This window comes from Vulpes vulpes, chromosome 4 (genome assembly GCF_048418805.1).
Source record: "Vulpes vulpes isolate BD-2025 chromosome 4, VulVul3, whole genome shotgun sequence".
Lineage (NCBI taxonomy): Eukaryota > Metazoa > Chordata > Mammalia > Carnivora > Canidae > Vulpes > Vulpes vulpes.
In genome coordinates, this window is record NC_132783.1 from 29,558,221 (window position 1) to 29,585,211 (window position 26,991).

At 38.9% G+C, this 26,991-nt stretch overlaps 1 long non-coding RNA gene across 1 annotated transcript in view; it reads right to left on the bottom strand.

Moving 5' to 3' along the window:
* Positions 1–24,701, bottom strand: part of LOC140598568 (uncharacterized) — an 82,782-nt gene extending 58,081 nt beyond the window's left edge. Inside the window, exons 1-2 of the long non-coding RNA XR_012001020.1 lie at positions 24,137–24,701; positions 22,631–22,737 (exon numbers count right to left, since the gene is read on the bottom strand). This is a non-coding gene — a long non-coding RNA (uncharacterized lncRNA). The remainder of the gene's footprint in view (positions 1–22,630; positions 22,738–24,136) is intronic.
* Positions 24,702–26,991: the final 2,290 nt, after the last annotated feature.

A 26,991-nucleotide genomic window follows, 5' to 3' on the forward strand; every position in this document is an offset into this window, starting at 1 on the left:
ACCACAAGGGCCAGTCTAGCCACAAGAATGGCTCTGAAAGGGGGAAATACCCAGGGAAGTTCACCTCAATAAGGAGGGACCCAAGTGAGTGCCCCAGGCACTTCTAGCCTTAGACAACCCATTAACAAAGAAGTATCAGTTTGGTTTTGTTGTTGTTTTTTTTTTTTTGTATTTTGTATTTCAGTTTCTTAGCCACAGATTGCCTTCCAAATAATAACAATTTTTTTTTTAAAAAAGGTCCTAAATCACCAGTCAGGTAGAAAATGAAATAAGAGTTAAGACTATTTTTAACAGTATAACCTTGAGCATCTTTAAGCAGTTATCTATACACAAGGTTTCTAGACATTGCCTCTGCCTCCTAGAATTCAATGAGACAGCGCTAGGAAATCACTTAGCACAGTGCCAAGAACACGATGAGTGCTTAACAAAGGGCAAGTATTATTTCTTAACATTTCATCTTTATATTTCTCACAAAATATGCAAACCTTCCATTATTCATAGAAAAAAAATGTCGCACAGTCAGAACTCAAAAAATAAAGTCAAATACACTGTTTGACAGAACTTTCTCCTCCTACTCTAAGCTGGTTAAATGGATGATATTTTCAATAGGAAAAGGAAAGTATTTATTTTACTTTCAAAGCTGGCAATTTCCCAGTTTTAAAGATTTCAGAGTCATGATTACAATTTATTAACAATTCTCACTGCCTTATGCTTTTTCTCTTCTTTGGAATTCTGGTTGTAGTACTGAGGCAGCCACATATGTTATACAGATATCTGACAAGGCAACACTCCCCCAGCCTTGGCTGTAGCATGCATGCCCCAGTGCTTCTTGTTCTCCTGTGCAATTCAAGAACATTATCATGGAAGCTGCGGGAGCTTCTTGGGGAAAGAAAAAGGATATCTTGGATGACAAGAAGGACAAAGAGAGACTGAAGTTTGTGATCAAAGAACAACAAATGAAGAAGGCTTCATTTTTTAAGACTTAGAATTGAACAGAAATATTCAGTTTCCATATAATGTTTCCTGAATAAATGTAGTAGGCAAGAGTTTGTTTATATGGTTCTTCCCTTTAATTTCCCCTTTCCCACTGCCTCACAGATCTATCAAGGTCCAAGTGTCCAGAACATATGTTTGGGTCATTCCTCAAGCACTCCAGGACCCCCTATGTGTTCAGTAATTCATCCAACACCTCCTCCCCCACTGCACATATACAAAGAATGCTAAGGCATCTAAGATAACCATCTTGTGATTAGGCCAGCTTAAAGTGATGTGAACAATCCTCTATCCTTTAATGTCATGGTGTTCCCTATACTGACTTTAGCAGTGCTATGGTTATAATTTTGTTAGGGCCATTAAGGAACTATTGTGCCTCTCACCCCATAAATATCTGTGATGATGGCACAATAATCCTATAACCAAGAAATTTTAAGAAAGATCATCAAGCGGTCATATCTTTTTTTATTCCAAATAACCATGCTTCAATGTCAAAACAAGGACTAAAGTGAAGAAGATGAGCAGATAAGATCAAGAGAAATTTCACATCAACATGATTTGGCTTAAAGATCTTTCATGTATTTATTTGCTTCAATAAGCTAATAGCAACTGTGAGCAAGGAGGAAGTGATGGGGTGGATGATGTGCACCAATGTAGGAATGACCAGTCTCTCCCATTGCCTTAACCACTGCTTACTCTTAGCTGACATGTCTAGTGGTCTCTTCTTGAATATCTCTTTCCTATTTTCTTGAAGGTCAGGTGTCCCCTCAAGGTCAGCATGTGGCATACCAAAAGCAGCTCAGCCCACTCAAGAAAGATGCAGGAAGTCAATGTCAATGTTCATCATATCTGGCATGCTAGACTGCCCTATATGCTAATGGGAGTCTGGGTGCTCTGGATATGTCTCATATTCTATTGATTTGTAGTAGCACCTGCTATATTCTGACTGGTGACAAAGACTCTCTCAATGACCAGACTTTAAACAGGTTCCTCTGAAGGTGCTTCCGTCTATGCCTCATCCTTTGGCTTCAGTCAGTTGTAGGAAGAATCCTACTAAGTCAGTTAAATAAGCTTCCCTTCACCCTTGATCGTACCACCCTTGACATATGATCAAATTCCTTATTTTTTCTCTTAATATCTGATCACCTTGATCTGCCTTCAGCACAAATCCTGTTATGTTGGTTTAGCAAGAATCCCCCTGCCCTTGATATCTTCTCTTAGTAATTTTCCATCCACCAATTTCCAACCCCTCACCCATTCTGCTCTTAGGCTATAAATCCCCAACCATGCTTACTGTATTCAGTTAAGCCTGATCTCTCCCTCCTCGATTGTTATAGTCTCAATACCTATCACAATAATCCTGATAAAGTCTTCCTTATCATTTTCACTAGTGTCAGAACTATAATTTTCTTGAATACCAATTACATCCAAAGTAACATAAAACCTTACATAATGGATTATAGTTTATTTATAAGTGATTCCTCTCCTTAGCAATGCATGTAAGAACTTTTCAGTACTTTTCAAAATATGTTCATAATTTTGGAGTACAGCAGGTATTTATCTCTTCCAAGCAAGGTAGCCATATGCGAAGGCAGCAGGAGGTAAATATGTTTCCAAATTTAACTACTTTTGAGGAAAACATGTTAATAGGCAAAGGAACGTTTTTTGTTGGGAAAGTATATTCAAGCATAGCAAACAAAGTTTTACTCCTATCAAAATGCAGCATGAGGTATTCTTACAAAAAAATCACTCATCATTCTAGGGTTTGTACATTCATTTTTATTTTCATTATTAGGATGTAAAGGACCCAATAATAATGTAATTTCAAAACTTGAACTATAGGGACAGAATGTGTATTCAGCATTCTGTTCTGAATATTATTTTATTCACTTAAATTAAGGCACTTACAGGAATAAGGCCTTTAGGAGCTCTTAAAATTATATTTACAACCTTCAAAAATCTCGAATTGAGAACACAAATTTTCATTAAAATGTAATATCAACCGTACTAGAATCAAGGCCCACATTTCATTAAATTTCATGGAAACAAATGTGACCTCACTTTTTCTAAAACATATTTGCATTTTTCTTATGCCCTTGGAAGTTTTAACAATGGTATTAGTATTTAAGCAGCACTTTATTCATCTTTATGCTTATTAAATCCTTGAGAAGTCTCAAAAAATAAAATGGAATCATTAGTACTGAAAAAAATGTAAAAGCATGTGCAATTATACAAAATTGTCACAACGGACCTATGTAAATATAGCAGCAGTTTTAAAAATCACTTGTGTTGGAGGAGGAGGGGCAAGATGGCTGAAGAGGAGGGTCCCCAAGTCACCTGTCCCCAACAAATTACCTAGAAAACCTTGAAATCATCCTGAAAATCTACGAATCCGGCCTGAGATTTAAAGAGAGACCAGCTGGAACGCTGCAGTGAGAAGAGTTCGCGCTTCTATCAAGGTAGGAAGACGGGGAAAAAGAAATAAAGAAACAAAAGGCCTCCAAGGGGGAGGGGCCCCGCGAGGAGCCGGGCTGAGGCCGGGGCGAGTGTCCCCAGGACAGGAGAGCCCCGTCCCGGAGGAGCAGGAGCTGCACCGACCTTCCCCGCGGAAAGGCCTCCCGGGGAATTGGAGCAGGATCCCCAGAAAGGCGGGGATGCCCTCGGGCTCCCTGGGACAGTAACAGAGGAACTGCGCCCCGGAGAGTGCGCCGAGCTCCCTAAGGGCTGCAGCGCTCGGCGGGACCCGGAGCAGCTCGGAGGGGCTCGGGCGGCGGCTCCGCGGAGGGGGCTGCGGGGCGGGAGCGCGAATCCAACAGCGCAGGCCCCGGAGCACAGGGCGCCGGGACACAGCCCAGGATCCGGCCTCCCCCGGGACAGGCAGAGGCCGGGAGGGCCCAGGACAGCAAGGACGCTCCTGCCTGGAACTGAGCAGATCAGCGGCCCCGCCCCCCGGAGCCTCCAGGCCCTGCAGACGGAGAGCCCCGGAGCTACTGCGGGAGCTGACTCCAGGGTCCCAGAGCTGCCCCCGCCACTGTGGCTTCCTCCCGGGGCCTCACGGGGTAAACACCCCCCACTGAGCCCTGCACCAGGCAGGGGCAGAGCAGCTCCACCTGAAAATCAGCACAGCAGGCCCCTCCCCCAGAAGACCAGCGAGACGGACCAGTTCCAGGGGAAGTCAAGGCACCTAAAGTATACAGAATCGGAAGATACTCCCCCGTGTTTTTTTTTGTTTGTTTTGTTTTTCTTTTTTTGTTTTTGTTTTGGTTTGTGTTTTTTTTTTCTTTCTCCTTGATTTCTGATTGCTTACCCCACCCCACCCCACCCTTTTTTTTCTCTCCTTTCTTTTTCTTTCTCTTTTTCTTCTTCCCCCCCCTTTTTTTTCTTCTTTCTCTTTTTTCTTTTTCTCTTTTCTTTCCTTCTCTCTCTTTTTCGCCTTTTCCCAATACAACTTGTTTTTTGCCACGCTGCACTGAGCAAAATGACTAGAAGAAAAACCTCACCTCAAAAAAAAGAATCAGAAACAGCCCTCTCTCCCACACAGTTACAAAATCTGGATTACAATTCAATGTCAGAAAGCCAATTCAGAAGCACTATTATACAGCTACTGGTGACTCTAGAAAGAACCATAAAGGACTCAAGAGACTTCATGACTGCAGAATTTAGGTCCAATCAGGCAGAAATTAAAAATCAATTAAATGAGATGCAATCCAAGCTAGGAGTCCTAACGACGAGGGTTAACGAGGTGGAAGAACGAGTGAGTGACATAGAAGACAAGTTGATGGCAAAGAGGGAAAATGAGGAAAAAAGAGACAGGCAATTAAAAAACCATGAGGATAGATTAAGGGAGATAAATGACAGCCTGAGGAAGAATAACCTACGTTTAATTGGGGTTCCTGAGGGCGCCAAAAGGGACAGAGGGCCAGAATATGTATTTGAACAAATCCTAGCTGAAAACTTTCCGAATCTGGGAAGGGAAACAGGCATTCAGATCCAGGAAATAGAACCACCCCTAAAATCAACAAAAACTGTTCAACACCTCGACATTTAATAGTGAAGCTTGCAAATTCCAAAGATAAGGAGAAGATCCTTAAAGCAGCAAGAGAAAAAAAGTCCCTGACTTTTATGGGGAGGAATATTAGGGTAACAGCAGACCTCTCCACAGAGACCTGGCAGGCCAGAAAGGGCTGGCAGGATATAGTCAGGGTCCTAAATGAGAAGAACATGCAACCAAGAATACTCTATCCAGCAAGGCTCTCATTCAAAATGGAAGGAGAGATAAAGAGCTTCCAAGACAGGCAGGAACTGAAAGAATATGTGACCTCCAAACCAGCTCTGCAAGAAATGTTAAGGGGGACTCTTAAAATTCCCCTTTAAGAAGAAGTTCAGTGGAACAATCCACAAAAACAAGGACTAAATAGATATGATGACACTAAACTCATATCTGTCAATAGTAACTCTGAACGTGAACGGGCTTAATGACCCCATCAAAAGGCGCAGGGTTTCAGACTGGATAAAAAAGCAGGACCCATCTATTTGCTGCCTACAAGAGACTCATTTTAGAAAGAAGGACACCTACAACCTGAAAATAAAAGGTTGGAGAACCATTTACCATTCAAATGGTCCTAAAAAGAAAGCAGGGGTAGTCATCCTTATATCAGATAAATTAAAATTTACCCCGAAGACTATAGTGAGAGATGAAGAGGGACACTATCTCATACTCAAAGGATCTATCCAACAAGAGGACTTAACAATCCTCAATATATATGCCCCGAATGTGGGAGCTGCCAAATATTTAAACCAATTAATAACCAAACTCAAGAAATACTTTGATCATAATACACTTATACTTGGTGACTTCAATCTAGCTCTTTCTACCCTCGATAGGTCTTCTAAGCACAATATCTCCAAAGAAACGAGAGCTTTAAATGATACACTGGACCAGATGGATTTCACAGATATCTACAGAACTTTACATCCAAACTCAACTGAATACACATTCTTCTCAAGTGCACATGGAACTTTCTCCAGAATAGACCACATACTGGGTCACAAATCGGGTCTGAACTGATACCAAAAGATCGGGATAGTCCCCTGTATATTCTCAGACCATAATGCCTTGAAATTAGAACTTAATCACAACAAGAAGTTTGGAAGGACCACAAACACGTGGAGGTTAAGGACCATCCTGATAAAGGATGAAAAGGTCAACGAGGAAATTAAGGAAGAATTAAAAAGATTCATGGAAACTAATGAGAATGAAGATACAACCATTCAAAATCTTTGGGATGCAGCAAAAGCAGTCCTGAGGGGGAAATACATCGCAATACAAGCATCCATTCAAAAACTGGAAAGAACTCAAATTCAAAAGCTCACCTTACACATAAAGGAACTAGAGAAAAAGCAACAAATAGACCCCACCCCCAGCAGAAAAACACAGTTAATTAAAATTCGAGAACTAAATGAAATCGAGACCAAAAGAACTGTGGAACAGATCAACAGAACCAGGAGTTGGTTCTTTGAAAGAATTAATAAGATAGATAAACCATTAGCCAACCTTATTAAAAAGAAGAGAGAGAAGACTCAAATTAATAAAATCATGAATGAGAAAGGAGAGATCACTACCAACACCAAGGAAATACAAACGATTTTAAAAACGTGAACAGCTCTACGCCAATAAATTAGGAAATCTAGAAGAAATGGACGCATTCCTGGAAAGCCACAAACTACCAAAACTGGAGCAGGAAGAAATAGAAAACCTGAATAGGCCAATAACCAGGGAGGAAATTGAAGCAGTCATCAAACACCTCCCGAGACACAAGAGTCCAGGGCCAGATGGCTTCCCAGGGGAATTCTATCAAACGTTTAAAGAAGAAATCATACTTATTCTACTAAAGCTGTTTGGAAAGATAGAAAAAGATGGAGTACTTCCAAATTCGTTCTATGAGGCCAGCATCACCTTAATTCCAAAACCAGACAAAGACTCCACCAAAAAGGAGAATTACAGAGCAATATCCCTGATGAACATGGATTCAAAAATTCTTAACAAGATACTAGCCAATAGGATCCAACAACACATTAAGAAAATTATTCACCATGACCAAGTAGGATTTATCCCCGGGACACAAGGCTGGTTCAACACTCATAAAACCATCAATGTGATTCACCATATCAGCAAGAGAAAAACCAAGAACCATATGATCCTCTCATTAGATGCAGAGAAAGCATTTGACAAAATACAGCATCCATTCCTGATCAAAACCATTCAGAGTGTTGGGATAGAGGGAACTTTCCTCGTCATCTTAAAAGCCATCTATGAAAAGCCCACAGCAAATATCATTCTCAATGGGGAAGCACTGGGAGCCTTTCCCCTAAGATCAGGAACAAGACAGGGATGTCCACTCTCACCACTGCTGTTCAACATAGTTCTGGAAGTCCTCGCCTCAGCAATCAGACAACAAAAAGACATTAAAGGCATTCAAATTGGCAAAGAAGAAGTCAAACTCTCCCTCTTCGCCGATGACATGATACTCTACATAGAAAACCCAAAAGCCTCCACCCCAAGATTGCTAGAACTCATACAGCAATTTGGTAGCGTGGCAGGATACAAAATCAATGCCCAGAAATCAATGGCATTTCTATACACTAACAATGAGACTGAAGAAACAGAAATTAAGGAGTCAATCCCATTTACAATTGCACCCAAAAGCATAAGATACCTAGGAATAAACTTAACCAAAGAGGTAAAGGATCTATACCCTAAAAACTATAGAACACTTCTGAAAGAAATTGAGGAAGACACAAAGAGATGGAAAAATATTCCATGCTCATGGATTGGCAGAATTAATATTGTAAAAATGTCAATGTTACCCAGGGCAATTTACACGTTTAATGCAATCCCTATCAAAATACCATGGACTTTCTTCAGAGAGTTAGAACAAATTATTTTAAGATTTGTGTGGAATCAGAAAAGACCCCGAATAGCCAGGGGAATTTTAAAAAAGAAAACCATAGCTGGGGGCATCACAATGCCAGATTTCAGGTTGGACTACAAAGCTGTGGTCATCAAGACAGTGTGGTACTGGCACAAAAACAGACACAGATCAATGGAACAGATTAGAGAACCCAGAAGTGGACCCTGAAATTTATGGTCAACTAATATTCGATAAAGGAGGAAAGACTATCCACTGGAAGAAAGACAGTCTCTTCAATAAATGGTGCTGGGAAAATTGGACATCCACATGCAGAAGAATGAAACTGGACCACTCTCTTTCACCATACACAAAGATAAACACAAAATGGGTGAGAGATCTAAATGTGAGACAAGATTCCATCAAAATCCTAGAGGAGAACACAGGCAACACCGTTTTTGAACTCGGCCACAGTAACTTCTTGCAAGATACATCCACGAAGGCAAAAGAAACAAAAGCAAAAATGAACTATTGGGACTTCATCAAGATAAGAAGCTTTTGCACAGCAAAAGATACAGTCAACAAAACTCAAATACAACCTACAGAATGGGAGAAGATATTTGCAAATGACCTATCAGATAAAGGGCTAGTTTCCAAAATCTATGAAGAACTTATTAAACTCAACACCAAAGAAACAAACAATCCAATCATGAAATGGGCAAAAGACATGAAGAGAAATCTCACAGAGGAAGACATGGACATGGCCAACATGCACATGAGAAAATGCTCTGCATCACTTGCCATCAGGGAAATACAAATCAAAACCACAATGAGATACCACCTCACACCAGTGAGAATGGGGCAAATTAACAAGGCAGGAAACCACAAATGTTGGAGAGGATGCGGAGAAAAGGGAACCCTCTTACACTGTTGGTGGGAATGTGAACTGGTGCAGCCACTCTGGAAAACTGTGTGGAGGTTCCTCAAAGAGTTAAAAATAGACCTGCCCTACGACCCAGCAATTGCACTGTTGGGGATTTACCCCAAAGATTCAGATGCAATGAAACGCCAGGACACCTGCACCCCGATGTTTCTAGCAGCAATGTCCACAATAGCCAAACTGTGGAAGGAGCCTCGGTGTCCATCGAAAGATGAATGGATAAAGAAGATGTGGTTTATGTATACAATGGAATATTACTCAGCAATTAGAAACGACAAATACCCACCATTTGCTTCGATGTGGATGGAACTGGAGGGTATTATGCTGAGTGAAATAAGTCAATCGGAGAAGGACAAACAGTGTATGTTCTCACTCATTTGGGGAATATAAAAAATAGTGAAAGGGAATATAAAGGAAGGGAAAAGAAATGTTGGGAAATATCAGGAAGGGAGACAGAACATAAAGACTCCTAACTCTGGGAAACGAACTAGGGGTGGTGGAAGGGGAGGAGGGCGGGGGGTGGAGGGGAATGGGTGACAGGCATTGAGGTGGACACTTGACGGGATGAGCACTGGGTGTTTCTCTGTATGTTGGTTAATTGAACACCAATAAAAATTAATTTTAAAAAAATACATAAAAATAAAAATCACTTGTGTTTATTTTACCAAAAGATATGACATACTTATATAGACAATACATGTATACAATACAAATTCAAAAGTATAAGAAACAATAAAGTAAGAAATCTCTTTCATTTCTGTCCTTTACCTTCCACTTCCCAATTTCCTTCTCCAGAAATGCCTAGTCTCACTAATTTATTATGAATACTTTCAGATAAGAGACTTACCTAGCTACGTGACCATGGGAAAGTTACTTAATCAACCCATAACTCAGTTTCCTAAGCTACAAAATAGGTGGATGAATCTTGAATTAGATAAACATCATTTTATATATAAATTATAATCTTATCACTTCTAATCATTCCTTATCAACTATGTATTAGCACCTTCATATTTTTAAGAATTACACCTTATCCCATGGTATGGTTATGTGTTAGGTTATCATATATACACATATATATGAATATATATGCTATACATATGTCAAGTCATTACACTGTAGACCTTAAACTTATACAGTATTATATGTCAATTATATCTCAACAAAATTGGGGGGAAATAGTATATGTTGATCAGCTCAATTATGAAATTCTGTCATCCTCAGACTTGTAATGTTTGATAGTGTGAAGCGCATTTAAAATAAAAGAGATTTCATCCATCCTAATATTGACAATTGCTTTCCTTCCATAGTTTTTCACATCTTCAAATTCAACTGATTAGTTTTTCTATAGAAATACTAATAGAAAACATTAAGGTTTAACTTCCACATGCTCAAATATATTTTCTGTTATTTATTTATGTATCTGTAAAATTTATTCAACAATGACTGTTCTAGTTGCTAAAGTTATAGTAATAAACATACATAACATATATAACCTCTTAGAGCTTTCATATTAGAGGAGAAAAATAATATACAGATATATTTAAAAAGTACTTTCAAAAACCATTCTTTCTTAAAAAGATAACTCTCAGGAAAACAGAAATGGTCAGGAGCTTTCTTAGAAGTATCTAAAAAAACCTAAAGCAAATATCATACTGAATGAAGTATTCCTAATAGCTTTACTACAGAAATAAAGATGAGTATTACTCTTCTGTTGTCATCACATTTATTCAACAAATACCAAAAGTCCTAGTCATGGGAAGAAACAATGAATGAATGAACATTGAAATTTAGGAATAAAAGTAATTATTCTCAAGCAAATGATTTTATATTTTAAAAATCATATGTACATTAAGAATGTACATATACATATGGAATATATGTAAGGGATCTATACAGAAAAATATTAGAAGCTAAAAAGTGATTTTAGTAATATCATAGGATACAAAAGCCATTTTCTTTCCATATATCAGTGTTCCAGTTATTTATTGCTGCCCAAAACTTACTGGCTCATATGACAACAACAGTTTCTCTTAAATCTCAACGTTTTGTGGGTCAGGAATTCAACTGGCTAGGAAATTATTCTATTGTATGGAACATCAACAAAGGTCTCTGTGGTGTTCTGCTGGTAGATGTATTAATCTGGAACATTCAAGAGAGATTTATTCACATGTCTGAAGTCTTGATGGAAATGGCTATAATCCTAGGCTAAAGCTGTGGACTAGATAGCCTCTCCAACATGGCAATCTCAAGAGCAATCAGAAAACATGCATGCCATCTCAGAACTCCCAACACACCATGTCCTGTCAAGAAATAATAGCTTAAAATTGCCTAGGCTGGGAAAATGTTATAGAATCATTCCTATTAGCAAAAGCCATTACAGAGCCCCTCAAGATTCAAAGAGATAGGACAACAATCTCATATTTTCATGAGATAACTGCACAACCAGTTATAAGAGTTAAATGAAGCCCTGGGCTAAGTATTATACATGGACTATCTCCAGTTCACTCATATAATGCATTTTATAGATGAGAAAATCAGTACACAGAGGTTAAGTAGATTGGGCAAGCCTTAAAAAAATAGAGACATTAAAAGCAAACAAACAAACAAAAACCAAGGAATTCAGTAGTATCTCTTTAGAATAGAAAAATACAACTTAAAGATTATATATATATGGAATAAATCAATGCAATTTTCAAAACACATGTATTGATAATAGTATTAATTTGTTACAAATATACTAAAAGAAAAAAAAAACTGTAGTGACAAAAGCTTGCAAAAGAACCATGTATAGCAAAGAATCCAGTTTATTTAAAGTATCAATCAAACAGTGGTATGAAGATATAGGTGGAGAAACTAACCATGCAATAAAATGTCATAAATGCACCAGATTTGTAATAGGGAAGAAAGAGAGAGAGAGAGAGTGTGTGTGTGTGTGAGAGAGAGAGAGAGTTGTTGTTGCCTTGATACAAAGAACAGGAGGGCAAAGAAAACATGCAGCTCTCAACTGGGAAAACTAATATATAATACATGACTATAAACAGCTTTCTAAAGACAGGTACACTGTGTTAAACATGATTTATATATTTAGCTCCTGGCTTGAAAATGAAAATCAGTGTTGGATCTACAAACACTGTTGAATTTTTCTGAGCTTTAGCACTAAAAGAAATTGTTCAGTAACACATTTTTTCTCAAGCTGACTGGTTTGTAACCTTATGCAAATTTTCTACCTGGTAAATTCAGTGTGGGGAGGCAGAGAGCAGAGAAGGAAGGTTTCATTTACTTGGATGTATATATACTTCATGGTTAACTTCATGGTTAATAAACTGTAACAAGCCAAAACTAAGTAAAGAAATAGTTGCTCAAGGAGAACATAGGCAAAGAAACATTAATTTCCCCCACTAAATATACTTAATTAGCACAGCTCTCCATTGTGGGCCAGGAAATAATGAGACCATGACAGTCCTTGACTGTGAATGCTGTTGAATCTGTTTCAAAGCAAAGGAACAAAAATAAACAAAACTAGTATAACTATAAGAAGCCCCTCATGTAATAGACATGTGAAAATCATTTAGAAATGATAAGAAAAGTAATTTATATCTGTGAAAGTAAAAAGCACAATTCCACAACTCTGTAATTTTATAGCCACAAATTTATATTCAAATACTTAATACTAGGTTATATACATCCTTTTCAAAATAGGTTAAGTATTTTAAGCGTACAATGAATTGATAGTGTATTTGTAGTTGGTAGGCACAGTCAAATGGAAATTTCTGAACGCTCAAAACATTTCCTGAGATTAAACATATTTTGTAGGATAGGTAATTAAGGACACACCCTTGTCCAGCCTCTTTAAACATTATGACGTGGTACTGTTTCCATTTTACATTCAAGATGACTATAGTTCAGAAGATTAAGAAATTGGCAAGGTCTTGCTCTAGTGTGTATCTGAAATTTCTGCATTAGCTTGCTCAGGTCCAAAACACAGTATCTTTTGACTTTCCATATAGGTTTTTATAGTAGGATAAATATAATTCCTGGATTCTACTTGTATAAATTAAGGTATATTTTGAGGCTTAATCATTAAGTTTGATTAGTTTTCCAAAATAATCCACTGGGGGTGAGGAGGTGTGGCAATAAAGTGAATTATCCACTTAAATGTCTTCCTTATAATAAAATGATTCAGGGCCCCTACGGCTAGTCTACCATAAGGTACTAAGGAAAAAATATTTTAGTCACCACATTAAATGATCATTTAAAGAGGGTATTAAAATGAGCACTATTTGCATTACACCATGTTAGGGGCAGTGACAAACCAAAAAAAATACTCCACATTTTGTGATCCACCAGAAGTCTACAATCTAATTTGAAGGCCTTAAGAGATACGGTAAATGGAGGATAGTTTGTAATCCAGACTTCCAATGAGACTGCTTCATGAGTAAATTTAGGAATAAGAGTTTCGCTAATAGTAAGGCATGGACTTATTTCTGACTCCCTACTACTACTAGCCTGAGTATACCTGAGCTATGACTTTAATTGTGAAATGTCCCAACCTTGTACTCTTTTCTATTTCGATTATTTGTTTTTCCCCTTAACAATAATTAAGAGGTAATATGTATTACCTTTTAACCCTTGAGATTTCATCTAGTCCTGGAGCTTTAAATACTACCACTGTGCTGATGAATGCCCAACTTATATCTTGAGTATTTCTGAACTCTAGACTTATTTATTCAACACATCTTCCATTGTATGTTGAAAGCCCATATCAAACTTACTTTGTCTAAATATGACTTGTGATCATTCTCCCTAACTGGCACATACCATAAATTAGATGTTTAACCCTTAGAACAAAACTATGAGATAGTTTCCATTAGGCTTCTAATTTGAAAACGAAGAACCTGAGGCATTCTGGCTACAACACACCTATGACTAGGAAGTGCTGAAAATGGTTTGCAAAGTCATTGTCTTCCAGAGTCCCTCCAATCAACCATGACACTATCACCAAATCTCTCCATATCTACCTCCAGCACCCATCTCAAACGGGATCACTTTTCTGCATCTTCACAGCCATTACCCTGTGGCATACCCATGTATATCTGTTCATATGTCCAATAGATATTCAAACCTTATGTGTTAATTTTTCTCTCTTGGTCTTCTTTCAGAGATAAAACATACCATATGCCAACCACTGTTATAAACAATTTTAATGCACAATCTCCTTCATGCCTCCTCTTAGAGCAAGTGATGAGACAGGTTTCATAATTTTCATTTTATAAGTGGGAAAACTAAGGTGTAGAGAATTTTAAAAATTTGCCAATGGCCAGTAAGTGATGAAGATGCAAACAATCTTTATTGTCTCCAGTGTCCACATTTTCACAATCACTGCACTACACACCTCTCCTTCTCCTAGTCAACTCTGCCAAAGGAATGTACTTTTACCCATATAATAGGCAGGCCAAATCTCTGGGGCTTATCCCTGACTTCTACTTTCAGTTATTCCTACCATGCAATTATTAAGCATGTCTTTTCAGCACTACCTTCACCATATACCTCAAACCTGATTACTTATCTCCATCTTCACTGTCACCAGCCTCTTACATTCCACCATTTTTTAAAGATTTATTTATTTATTATAGACATAGAGAGAGAGGCAGAGACACAGGAGGAGAGAGAAGCGGGCTCCAGACCAAGAGCCCGATGTACATCCCACCATTTTAAGTTGAGGTACATCAATAGGATATTCCACATTTCTTAAAGTCCTTTCTCCTTATATCAGCCAGTGTGATCATTTTAAAACCAAATTAGGCCATGTCACTACAGGCCTCCTGAAATTAAAATAAAATCCAAGCTCCTCTCCAGGACCAACCATCCCCCCAGAGAGCTCACTCCAGGCTCCCTTGCATCCACCATTCTCTAGTCACACTGGTCTTCCTTCTCTCCCTGAATAATAAAAAGCATATTCCATTTTAGAGTCTCTAAACCTGGATATCCAGATTATAGGCTCTGCCAATCTTATAGGTCCTCGTTCCAGTGTTACAGCAGAGTCTTGCCTTAGTTACCATCACCAACATGGCCCTCCTTGCGCACACTTGTCACGCTTTATCACATAACCTATTTTGTTTTCTGCATAGTTCTTATCACATCTGAAGTTGCACATACATTTATTTGTATTAATTTTCAGTCTTTCCTAAACTAGAAGAAAGGCTACATAATGGGAGGGACTTGCCTGTATTGTCCATCATTTTAAAGTCAACTCCTGGGGATCCCTGGGTGGCGCAGCGGTTTGGCGCCTGCCTTTGGCCCAGGGCGCGATCCTGGAGACTCGGGATCGAATCCCACGTCAGGCTCCCGGTGCATGGAGCCTGCTTCTCCCTCTGCCTATGTCTTTGCCTCTCTCTCTCTCTCTCACTGTGTGCCTATCATAAATAAATAAAATTAAATTAAAAAAAAATTTTAAAGTCAACTCCTGGAAGTGTGCTTGGCATATAGTAAGCATTGAAGTATCTTTTGAACAAATGAATGCCAAAAATGATCCTACTCTCTGAGTTTATACCTCTCATATTTTTAAGGAAACTCACTTTACTCATTTTAGAATTTCACCTACATGTTTTGATTATACTAGCCTTACTCATTGTCTAATTATGACAAATAGTATACATTTATTAAGGATTTATTGTGCTAAGCATTTTATATGACTTTAACTCTCATAGATAATGCATACAACCTATGAGGTCCCCATTCTCATTTCACAGAAAGATAACCAAGGCCAACAAAAGTTAAAGAACTTGCTCAGGACCACAGGCATAACTCTTCAAGGCTGATATTTAAATGAAGGTTTATCTTACTCTAAAAGTCAAGCTCTTTCAAATGTATCCAGTTATGTATCTAGTAAGGGTAAATAAATAATAAGGAAAAGAGAAACCAGTAAAAAATTTAAAACACAAATGTAAAAAAAATGAGGAAAATAGTTCAGCTGTGTAATTGTAGGAGCAGAATAATGACTTACTTGGTTAAGGTGAGGGGCTGGTAAATTAATTTCATATAAGAAGTAAGCTGTTGGAAATCTTATAATAACAAATGGTAGAGCATAACTATAGAAATATCTTCAAATATTTTAAATAAGTTATATTATAGATGGATAACAGGGAAACCAGGGTGTCTTATTATTTTTTAAATATTTTATTTATTTATTCATAAGAAACACAGAGAGAGAGGCAGAGACATAGGCAGAGGGAGAAGCAGGTTCCCTGCAAGGAGCTCGATGCGAAACTCAGAACTCATCCTGGGAACAGGGTGTCTTAAAGTCACATCCCTCAGCTTTAATGCAGGGAGGCCCACCACACCTTTTCATACAAGCCCTGTGGCAGAGCTGCTGAACAAAGGTTACCACGTGGATGGATGACTGGGATTTTAGCTCTCAAAAAAGGGTGTTCTGTTTACTCAATTTTACCAGATAATTACTATGTTTAAATCAGTAGGTGCTGGATTTGCCCTAGTAAGTTTTAGAGAACCTCACATAGTTCAAACCAGTAGAAACTTCAGGAATGATTAAATCTAATTTTCAAGTTTTCTAACATTGAAATTGAAACAGATAAAAATGTATAATTTGTAACAGATAAAAATTTATAATTTGTGCTCATTGCATTCTATTAATAGCCATTTAAAATAAGATGCGTGGCTATTTTCATTCCCAGTTTTACAAATGAATTAGGCCCAGGATTGTAACTGGAAGAGGAAAAGTCACATGAAGGCTAACGTGCCACCAACTATCAACTGGGTTCCTACTGTATAGAAATAAAAACAGAGGAGAAACATGAAATGCTGAGACTTGGTATTTCTAAAGGAGCTTGCACAAGCCCTTCTTTATAGTATCAGTGAGATTTTCCTAAATCTAATGTATAAGAAGCTTTATGTACTTCTCTGGAAGCACAGACATTAGAGCTTCATTTACTAAGTAACCAACCATTATATTTATGATATATATAAATATATAAATGTATTTTATATATATAAAAGAAATGTTGACAACAGAGACTTGAATTTATAAGAAAATAAATTCCTTCCTTTAGTTATAAGAATAAAGAAAAATACTAGGAAAAGCAAGCAAATCCTATTATTCCCAATTAATACATATTTTTTTTTTCTTTGGGAAGCAATATTAATAAATAACAAAAAGAAAAATCCCAATAGAAAAACAGACAATTAGCAATTCTAAAACTAAAACAAGACAATATGAAGTTTAGTTCAGTTACAAATGGGACACAAACAGATTTATATATAAATAAGGAAGATGAGCTTAAGCAGAGAGGAAAGAACAATTGTTGTTATAATTAAGACACCTAAGAGTGAGAGAAGGTTGCTAATGAGAGAGGTTGCTGACAGTACAGATTGTAAGATGAAAATACCAGTTAAAAAGGAAAAAAAAAAAAAAAAGAAGTGGGGCAAGAGAGAGCTAAACTAAAATGGACATATATACTAAAAGGTCAGAAACACTTGAAAATGTTAAAATTGAAAACAGAGACCAATCTTAAAAATTCTCTGAGAAAAGTTCAAATTAGCCTATTTTTCAAGACTCATTTAACCTAGGCCATTTCTTGTTTTTGCCTCTGCAAATCACAAGCAAAACCTGAACCCAAGGCTGATATGACATAATCACTGACCAATTCCCTATCATTCAAGAAATTCTAACATTATAACCAATCACAGTGAGGATTAGTCACTGCTTTCTCACTGTGTCAGCTGTTTAACAACAATATATCCCTGAGCCTCCTTTGATGTTTTGGTTTGAATGTTCCCAGTTCACAAACTGGGCCTCACTTAAAGGAACTATACTTCTAAGTCTTTTGCTACAGTCTTTGTTTTAAAGTCTATTTTGTCTGATATGAGTATTACTTCCATAGCTTTTTGTTTCCATTTACATGGAATATCTTTCTCAATTTCTTCACTTTCAGTCATAGATCTGAAGTGAGTCTCTTGTAGGCAGTACATAGGTGGGTATTGTGCTTTTGTTTTTTTAATCTATTCAGCTACCCTATTATCTTTTTTTTTTTTTTTGAAAAAGTGCCTATTATCTTTTGATTGGAACAGTCCATTTACATTTAAACGAATTAGTTGGGCACCCAGGCAGCCCAGTCTTGTTAAGTGTCCAACTCTTGGTTTTGGCTCAGGTGGTGATCTCAGGGTCATGAGATTGAGTCCCTACTTGGGCTCCGTGCTCATAACAGTCTACTTAAGACTCTCTCTCCCTCTCTCTCGGCTTCCTTCTGCTATGCTCGAGAGTATGCTCTCTTTCAAATAAACAAATCTTTTTAAAAATAGGGAATTCTTAATAGGTATGTACTTACTGCTATAATTTATTAATTGTTTTCTGGTTGGTTCTATGATTCTTCTCTTCTCCTTTCTTCACTTGCTCTCTTTCCTTGTGGTTTGACTGTTTTCTTCAGTGTTATGCTTGAGTTCCTTTATCTTCCTTTTGTTATGTATCTATTATAGGTTTTTGGTTTGCAGTTCATATATATCAACCTACTTTTATAGCAGTCTATTTTAGCTGATAGTCACTTGATTTTGAACACATTCTAAAGGCACTACACTTTTACACCTCATCACATTTTATGTTTTTGACATTACATTTTACATCTGTTGCATGAGTATCCTTTATCTACTTATTGTACCTGTAGCTGACTTTTCTATTTTTGACTTTTAACCTTTATACTAGTTTTTAAGTGTAAGATGCATTACCTTTACCATATATTTGTCTTTCCAGTGAGATTTTTTTTCATGTATTTTCTTATTTCTAGTTATGGCCTTTTCTATTCCACTTAAAGACCCTTAAATATTTCTTCTAAGGCCAGGTTAGTGCTGATGAAATTCTTTAGTTTTTGCCTGTCTGAAGAACTCTTTCTATCTCCTTCAATTCTGAATGATAACTTCATTGGGTAGGGTATTCTTGGTTAGAAGTTTTTTCCCTTTCAGAACTTTAAAAATATTTGCCACTTTCTTTTGGCCTGCAAAGTTCCTGCTGAAATATCAGCAAATACTTTTATGAGGTTTCCCTCACATGTATCTATTTGTTTTTCTCTTCTTGCCTTTAAGATTCTCTCTTTATTTTTAACTCTTGCCATTTTAATTATAATCTCAGTGTAGATTTCTTTGGACTTAACTTTTCTGTGACTCTCTGTGCTTCCTGGACCTAAATGTCTGTTTTCTTCCCCAGGGTAAAGAAATTATTCAGCCATTATTTCTCCAAATACTTTTTCTGCCCTTTTCTCTCTCTTTGCTTTCTGAGACCCCTATGATACAAATGCTATTATGCTTGAAAGTATCATTTTTTAAATTATTTTTCTTTTTCTTATTCTGATTGAGTGATTTCTATCTTCTAGATCATTCATCCATTTTTATGTATTATCTGATCTGCCATTGATTCTCTCTAGTGTAGTTTTCATTTCAGTTATTGTATTCTTCATCTCTGAATAGGTTTTTTTTTTTTTTCCTTTCATTTTCTAACTCTCTGTTGAAGTTCTTTCTATGTTCCTCCATTCTACTCCCAAGTTTGGTGAGCATCTTTACAAACATTATTTTGAATTCTTTATCAGGTAAATTACTTATCTCCATTCATTGGTATATTTTTTCTGCAGTTTTGTATTATATCTTGCTCATTTGGAACATATTCCTCTGTCTTTTCATCTTCTTTGATTTTCTGTGTTTGCTTCTATGGATTAGGCAAAACAGCTATCTCTCTCAAAAATACATGAGTATTGAAAGAGTGGTCTTGTATGGATGTGTCCCCTGGGCAGACTGTGTATGGCTGGTGGCAGGCTAGCCATAGCTGGAATGGGCAAAGGCTAGGGAGCTTCTGGGGCACACTGTCAGGGCCCACTTGACAAGATGGCCAGAGAGGGAATGTTTATAGAATAGAGGTCCTGAGGTGTACCTCACAGGGCTGCCCCAATGAGACTGCTAGAACTGGAGCAATATAGGTCAGGGGTCCCAAGAGAGGGACAACCGGATCTGGAGCAGGTGACCACTGGGGGTCCCAAGGCCACCTTAGGGAGATGGCTGGAGCTGGTTTGGGAAAGGGGCTTGACTGTGCTGAGGTAGCCCGAGCAGGGAGGCAAGCATGCCTGAACCCAGGACTATTAAGACGGAGGAATAAAACAGAAAGTTAGTGCTTGCTGGCAAGTCCAACCTTGGAGAGAGCTCCAATAGTTTACCATCCACACGGTAGATATTCTAAGGTTAGTAATTGAATTTCCTTCACTTATAATCTAGTTGTACATTAAACCACCATTTTTTACTGTGCCCAAGGGCAAGTGAGTCTGCACACATTCTTTTCTTTTCCTTTTTTGTTAAAAAGATTTATTTTATATATAGAGAAAGATAATGGCTGAAGGGCAGAGGAAGAAGGAGTCTTAAGCAGACTACTTGCTGAGTGTGGAGCCACAGCCACATGGGACTAAATCTCACAACCCTGAGATCATGACCAAGAATTGGATACTCAACCAACTGCACCACCCAGGTGCTTTTTTTTTTTTTTTAATTCAGAATAGTTTGTTCATTCTTTCTTTCCTTCCTTCTTTATTCCTTCTCCCTTCATTTTTCTATCTTTCTTAGTTTTTAATTCTAGTATAGTTAACATACAATGTTATATTAGTTTCAAGTTCACAATATGTTTTTTCAAAAATTCCACACATCACACTGTGCCCATCATATAAGTGCTCCTTAACCCCTATCACCTATTTAAGCCATCCTCCCACCAACCTCCCCTCTGGTAACTTATAATTTTGACAACATGAATGAACCTAGAGCATATTTTGCTAAGTGAAATAAGTTAGAGAAAGACAAATATTGTATTATTTCACTTATATGTAGAATCTAAAAAATAAAGCAAAGTAAAATAGAAACTGACTCATAGATACAGGAAATAAACTATGGGTTACCAGAGGAGGGAAGAAGTTGGGGGTTAGGTAAAGAACATGAGGGGCATTAAGAGGTACAAACTGAGTGATAAAATAAATGAATCACGGGCATATAATATACAGCACAAGAAACAGAGCCAATAATATATGAATAACTTCATATGGTGACAGATTATAACTAGACTTATCATGGGGTCTTTTCACAACATAAAAATATCAAACCACTATAATATATACTTGAAACTAAGAGGATATTGTATGTCAATTATACTTCAAAAAGAGAAAGAACAAACTTTTTTCCCCATTATGTGGCCGTATACACAATGAGTTTTGTTAGTCAATACATTTTTAAATTTAGGCTCACATCAAAATCATTTTTATTGTATTTATTAATATGTAACCTTTTGGTAATAAAAATAAGGCTACCCATCCTGATTTATTTTTTGAGAAATGCATATTTACACAGATATCTCTCAAGACAAAACCTGAGAAGTCAAACATTTCCTAAGGCACAATTTGGTATTAGATCATGATGCAATGCCATATATTCCTTAAAATTTACCTTAGGGTCATTTTATCATAACATCCCACTTCCCTGTGTTTATGTATGTTTAAGGAAAGAATAATAATTAATTATGTAAAAATAGTTAAAAGTTTTTGAAATATCTTGTTCTGGTACTATTTAAAATCTCTTTTAAGTTCTAATGCCTTCTGGAAAATTCAGGCATATTTCTAAGAAGTTAAAAATGCGGGTGCTTCTTTGACTATTAGAATCTTAGGTTTTACTTATTAATAAAGTCCCATGTAAACAGTATAATTAAATGCCTACCATATCCCAGGCACTTTTCCATGTGTTTTGAGAATTTTTTTTTTTAAAAGGTGGGAGGGAGTCATAGCTCTAGGTCTTCCCATTATTATAATAGTATGTTCCAGTATTTTTGCAAGCAAACTAATGATCTTAAATCTTCTGGGTCTAAAATCTTGTGATAGTCATCTGAAAAATTATTAGTAAAGAACATTGTGGTAGATTAAAAAGAGAGGCTACTTTACATCCCCCATCAAGACGTAGTACTGATTTCCCCTCTCTTTGAGTTGGAGCTGGCTCTATAATTGCTTAGCCTACTGGAGTTGGGGAAAGGGAAGCTATGCCAATTCTAGTCTAAGGCTCAAAAACTCCTGGCAGTCTCTACTTTTGTGCTTGTGGGTTACCCTGAGTTTTCATGTAAGGAACATGGCTACCCGTTAAGAATGACACAAAAAGCCACCAGGTGGAGAGAAGAGACTTTGGGCTACTTGGAGAAAAGCATGGCCATCACGGCCTGCCAGTTGACCTCAGATGCTTCCAGCCCCAATGCCATTTGATTATAATGCTCTAAGAACCCAAATGAGATCAGGGAAACTGCCCAACTGAGCCCATTCAAGTCACAGAACCATGAGAGATATCAAAAGCTAATAGCTTTTAAGTTTCTAATTTTAATTTAGGATACTAAATTCCAGGATCACTTACTATACAGCAATATATAACTGAAACAGATATTATATTTTGGCATAACAGTAAGTATAATTACATTACTTATTCTATGAAGTATATATTTTAGACTACACATAATAAAATCCCTAAATATACATATATATGTATAGTCAATTCTGCTATAATCTGACAAAGGCAGTGCTACAAAAGCACTAATTATGCAAAAATCTTGCAATGTAAGCCACAAAGTCTATGCAAAACAGAGTTAGGTGTATACAGCTCAGAAACTTTGTCAGTGACACATACAAAATAAAGTTAGAACCTAATTAATGTGGCAGCACAATTTTGTACATATTAAATGATTGAAAAATACATGAATATTGCAATAAATATGGCACTTTACCTTGAAAAAGACCTGAAGTTTACTCATGGAGTGGGTATCAGAAGAGCTGTAGCTGTGTTATTATGAGTTGGCCTCCAGCACCAAAAAGCAGCTAAAGCACAGCTTGACTGCAAGAAAGTTAGATAGTTAAACATTTCCTTAACTAAAAATATATGTATATTAAAGTTATCATTTCTCCAGAATGACATCAACCATTGCACATTTCAGTTTTAGCTTAATATACTTTATCTGCGTGATATATGGTCCAGAAAAAAATAAAACAGTATCCCTACTATCATTAAAACTAATTTTCAGTTTTACCAAAATTACTCAAATATAGACCATAATTTTCAGAAATACTATTTCCCCCAAAAAAACGCTAAAAGAAAATGCCATATTATAAATCATCAAATTAATAAAATACAACTATTCTAAGATATTTTAATATTTTGAAATCTCTTCATTTTAAAGATGCTAAAGAAAACTTTTAAATGGTGAGATACCACCTAGAATCAATATTTTGTATACCTGAGGAAATAGCCTATTTATCCCATTAAATGAATTTAAAGAAAAATAATTTTAAAAAATATTAGCATATCATAGGTAAGGGAAATATTGTAACTGGGAGGAGGGGAGGAAAAAAAAAGATAAGCTCTATAAGAGGAAGCCTCTTGATATTTATAGTCCTGTTTTTAGTAGTCTCTATTTCATTAAATCCAGGAAAGAAAAAAATTTGCATTCTATGTAGACTTTTGAGAAATTTTCTTAAACAATATTTTGTTCTCATATGGCTTTTGAAGGACAAAGTATGAATGCCTAAGTGTTTGAGATTGGCTTCAATTATGTCTCAATACTTAAGTATTAGAATTTTAAGTAAGGGAAAAAAATAATTTTAAGTAAGGCATTTCTGCTATTTTAAAGTTTTATTCTCAAAAAGAATAAATAAAAATTAAATAAATAAATATTTATTCTCAAAATCCTTCTTTATTACATTGTTGCTATAATTTTTCATAAAAAGAGAAGTAAAGCTTCATTCCTAACTAAATATGAAATTCAAATGGTTCTAAGCAACTAATTAAAGAAAATAACATGCATTGTGTCAAGTAGGAATCCCTGCTATCTGTTACCCAATTCCAGTCTAGTCACTGGAGTAACAGAGAACCCTAGTTTGTTTAACACACTCATTAACAAGGCAATTGCAAGTTTTTTTGTTTTTTGTTTTTTTGGTTTTTTTACAGAGATCTTAGACAATTACAAGGGGGGCGGGGATTGTGACTCTTTTCAATGTTGGAATGTTTCAAAGCAGAAAATTACAAATAGCACAGAAGTATTTTTTTTTTTAATTTTGTTTTACTCGGTGTAACTTAATTGAAATGATTCCAAGAGAACAAAATTAAGTCTCTTGGTCAACTCAAAATGATCTTAGTAATTAAATCTAACAGCAAGTTGCTTAATTTGTTTTAAAAGTTAATATATTTACAAATGGGTTATTATTATTGGATAGGCCAAATAGTCGTACACACTTACTTAAAGTTAAATGCCAATGAGCTGAAGAAGTCAGTACTTCAGAAAACTTTCAGACAGGCAGGCATAAAAGAGCAGAAACCTGCAGTGTCCACTCCCATCCGTTCAGGCTCTTTGGAAAGAGTCTCCGCAGGAACCGGCCTACGTGGTGGTGGCCCTGTCATCTGGGGGGTGTAATAGGCCCCTGGACACAGCTCCACGACGTCTACGAACCGCTCAGATTCGGAACGCAGCAGCCGCGTGCAGCAAGCTCAGCCCTCAGCAAGGCACCCGCTGTGGTGCCTCCCCTAGAAGGCGGAGGCTGATTGCACGGATAGACGATGCTCAAGTGCCCCAGCGCTCCTGCAGGGCGCTTTAAAGAGTTAATTTAAGGGTTTCTAATCAGCTAGAAAGTCCGATATGCAGACACAAATAACCACAACGTACAAAAACTTTCGGGCAGCCCGGGTGGCTCGGCGGTTCAGCGCCGCCTTCAGCCCAGGCTGTGATCCTGGAGTCCCGGGATCGGGGCCCGCGTGGGGGCTCCCTGCACGGAGCCTGCTTCTCCCTCTGCCTGAGTCTCTACCTCTCTCTCTGCGCGTCTAATAAATAAATCTTTCAAAAACATACAAAAACTTTCAAAATGTTTCAACCCCAAAACTCCAGGGAAGTATCACTCCTTGGTTTAAAGTTGTTTTAAAATAGAGGAAAGATAGCTATTAAAATGAGTGTCCGTTTCAACCCTGTCAATTCAAAGCCGCGAGCCCCCCGCCCCCCCCCCCCAGCGCCGCCTCCGGGGCCGCCCTCCCCGCCGCGGGGGGCGCTCTGGGGCGAGGAGCGTCCGTGCGTCCGTCCGTCCGTCCTCCGCGCCGGTTACCTGGGGCCGCAGCCGTCCGCCGGGGCCTCCTTCCCGGGGTCCGCGGCCTCCGCGACGGTCCGGGGGGCGACTCGGGCGGGAGCGCGGGCGGGGCCCGGCTGGCAGCGGCGGCGGGGCGAGCGCGGCGGGCGCCCGGGGACTCGGGGGCTCGGGGGCTCGTGCGCTCGCTCCCACGCGCCCCGCGGCCCCGGCTCCCCGCTCCCGGCCCGCGCGCGCCCGCTCCGTGCCCCGGGGTGGGGTGGGGGTGGGGCGGGGGTGCCCAGCGGGGATGCCCTGCGGGGGTGGGGCGGGGCGCGCCTGGGTCCGGCAGCCTGGCGCGGGGCGGGGGAGGGGATGGGGGCTCCCTACGGATGAGGGTGGGTGGGGGCGGGGGGCGCCTGGTCCCGGCAGCCTCGCGCGGGGGAGGGGAAGGGGGGCGCCCTTCGGGTGTCGGGGGTGGGGGCGGGGCGGGGGGCGCCTGGTCCGGCAGCCTCGCGCGACGGAGGGGATAGGGGGGCGCCGAGGGGCGGGGCGCGCCTGGGTCTGGCGGCCACGCGGGGGTGGGGGCGCCCTGCGGGGCGGGGGGCGCCTGGTCCGGCAGCCTCGTGCGACGGAGGGGATGGGGGGGCGCCCTGCGGGCGAGGGTGGGTGGGTTAGGGGCGGGGCGCGCCTGGGTCTGGCGGCGCCTGGGTCTGGCGGCCTCGTGGGGGTGGGGGCGCCCTGCGGGGTGGGGGGCGCCGCCCTGCGGGGGCTTCTGTCGCCCGCTGCCCGCAGAGGGTGGAGGCCGCCAAGCCAAGGGTGACGCGGGTCGCGCCGCCCGGGAGCGTCTGTATCGCAGGTGGCAGGAGATGGGTGTTGGAGCACTGCCAAGTGGAGTCCTAGGCCAAGGGCCTTCACCTTGCGCTCCTCGACAGGCTGTGGGAAGCGCAGTTCCTCCTACGCTTCAGCTAATGGCAATAACTATCAGTAGAGTACAGGGATCTGCCATTTGGCCTCGGCGTTACTTATCCATGATTGCTGCTCCCCTGCCCCCTTCCCTGCCCTTCTGCAGTTTCCTTTATTTCTCTAATCCACACCTACTGGACAGACCTAGAACTCTGCTAAGAGTAGAACTGAGATGTTGAGTCTTATCTACGGAATCAACTCCATGTCCCTGTCACATGGTGGCTTCAAGCTGATGGTTTCCTTGAATGAATAATAAAGGAACTGGTTTGCGATAATCGCTTTTCGATCTAAGATGTGAGATTTTGCTATCTAAAATTTGTGGTTTATTAGGTTTTTACCTTTTTATAAATTTCTGTTAGTTCCAAGTAGCTCAGAACATATAAATATTTTAAATACTTTATATATTAAATAGGAATCAATGGGATCCCTGGGTGGCTCAGAGGTTTACCGTCTGCCTTCATCCCAGGGTATGATCCTGGAGTCCTGGGATCGAGTCTGGAATCAGGCTCCCTGCATGGAGTCTGCTCCTCCCTCTGCCTGTATCTCTGCCTCTGTGTGTGTGTGTGTGTGTGTGTCTCTTATGAACAAATAAATAAAATCTTAAAAAAAAAAAAAGGAATCAATCTTTGGTACTTAAAATTAAAAAAAATATATATTTGCAGGTTTGCTGCCTATCAGTCCTTCCCTTTTGTGGAAACAGTACCCAAATTTTGCTTATAAATGATGACTCATTCCCTGGTCTCAGTCTATTTACTTCAGGTGATGCTAATTCCTGCCCTGATTCAGGGCACATAGTCCTAGCCTGTTTAATAGAAGTTACTTATTCTCCTCTTAATGACGATTATTTCAGAAATCTGTACTGTGCTCCAAAGCAGGCCAATCAGAGATAAAAAGACATAGTTCCGGAACTCTGTAATATTACAAATTAGAGTTTCCTAGCTTTAGAGATTTTTAAATGCTCCACTGCTTCAGGTCTGTTATGCTAAGATTAGAGCCCCTGTAGGGAAAGAAAAATGGGATGCCAAAACACGGATGCTGATATGTAGATGGATGCTTCTGAGGATCCTGGCTTTTTAAA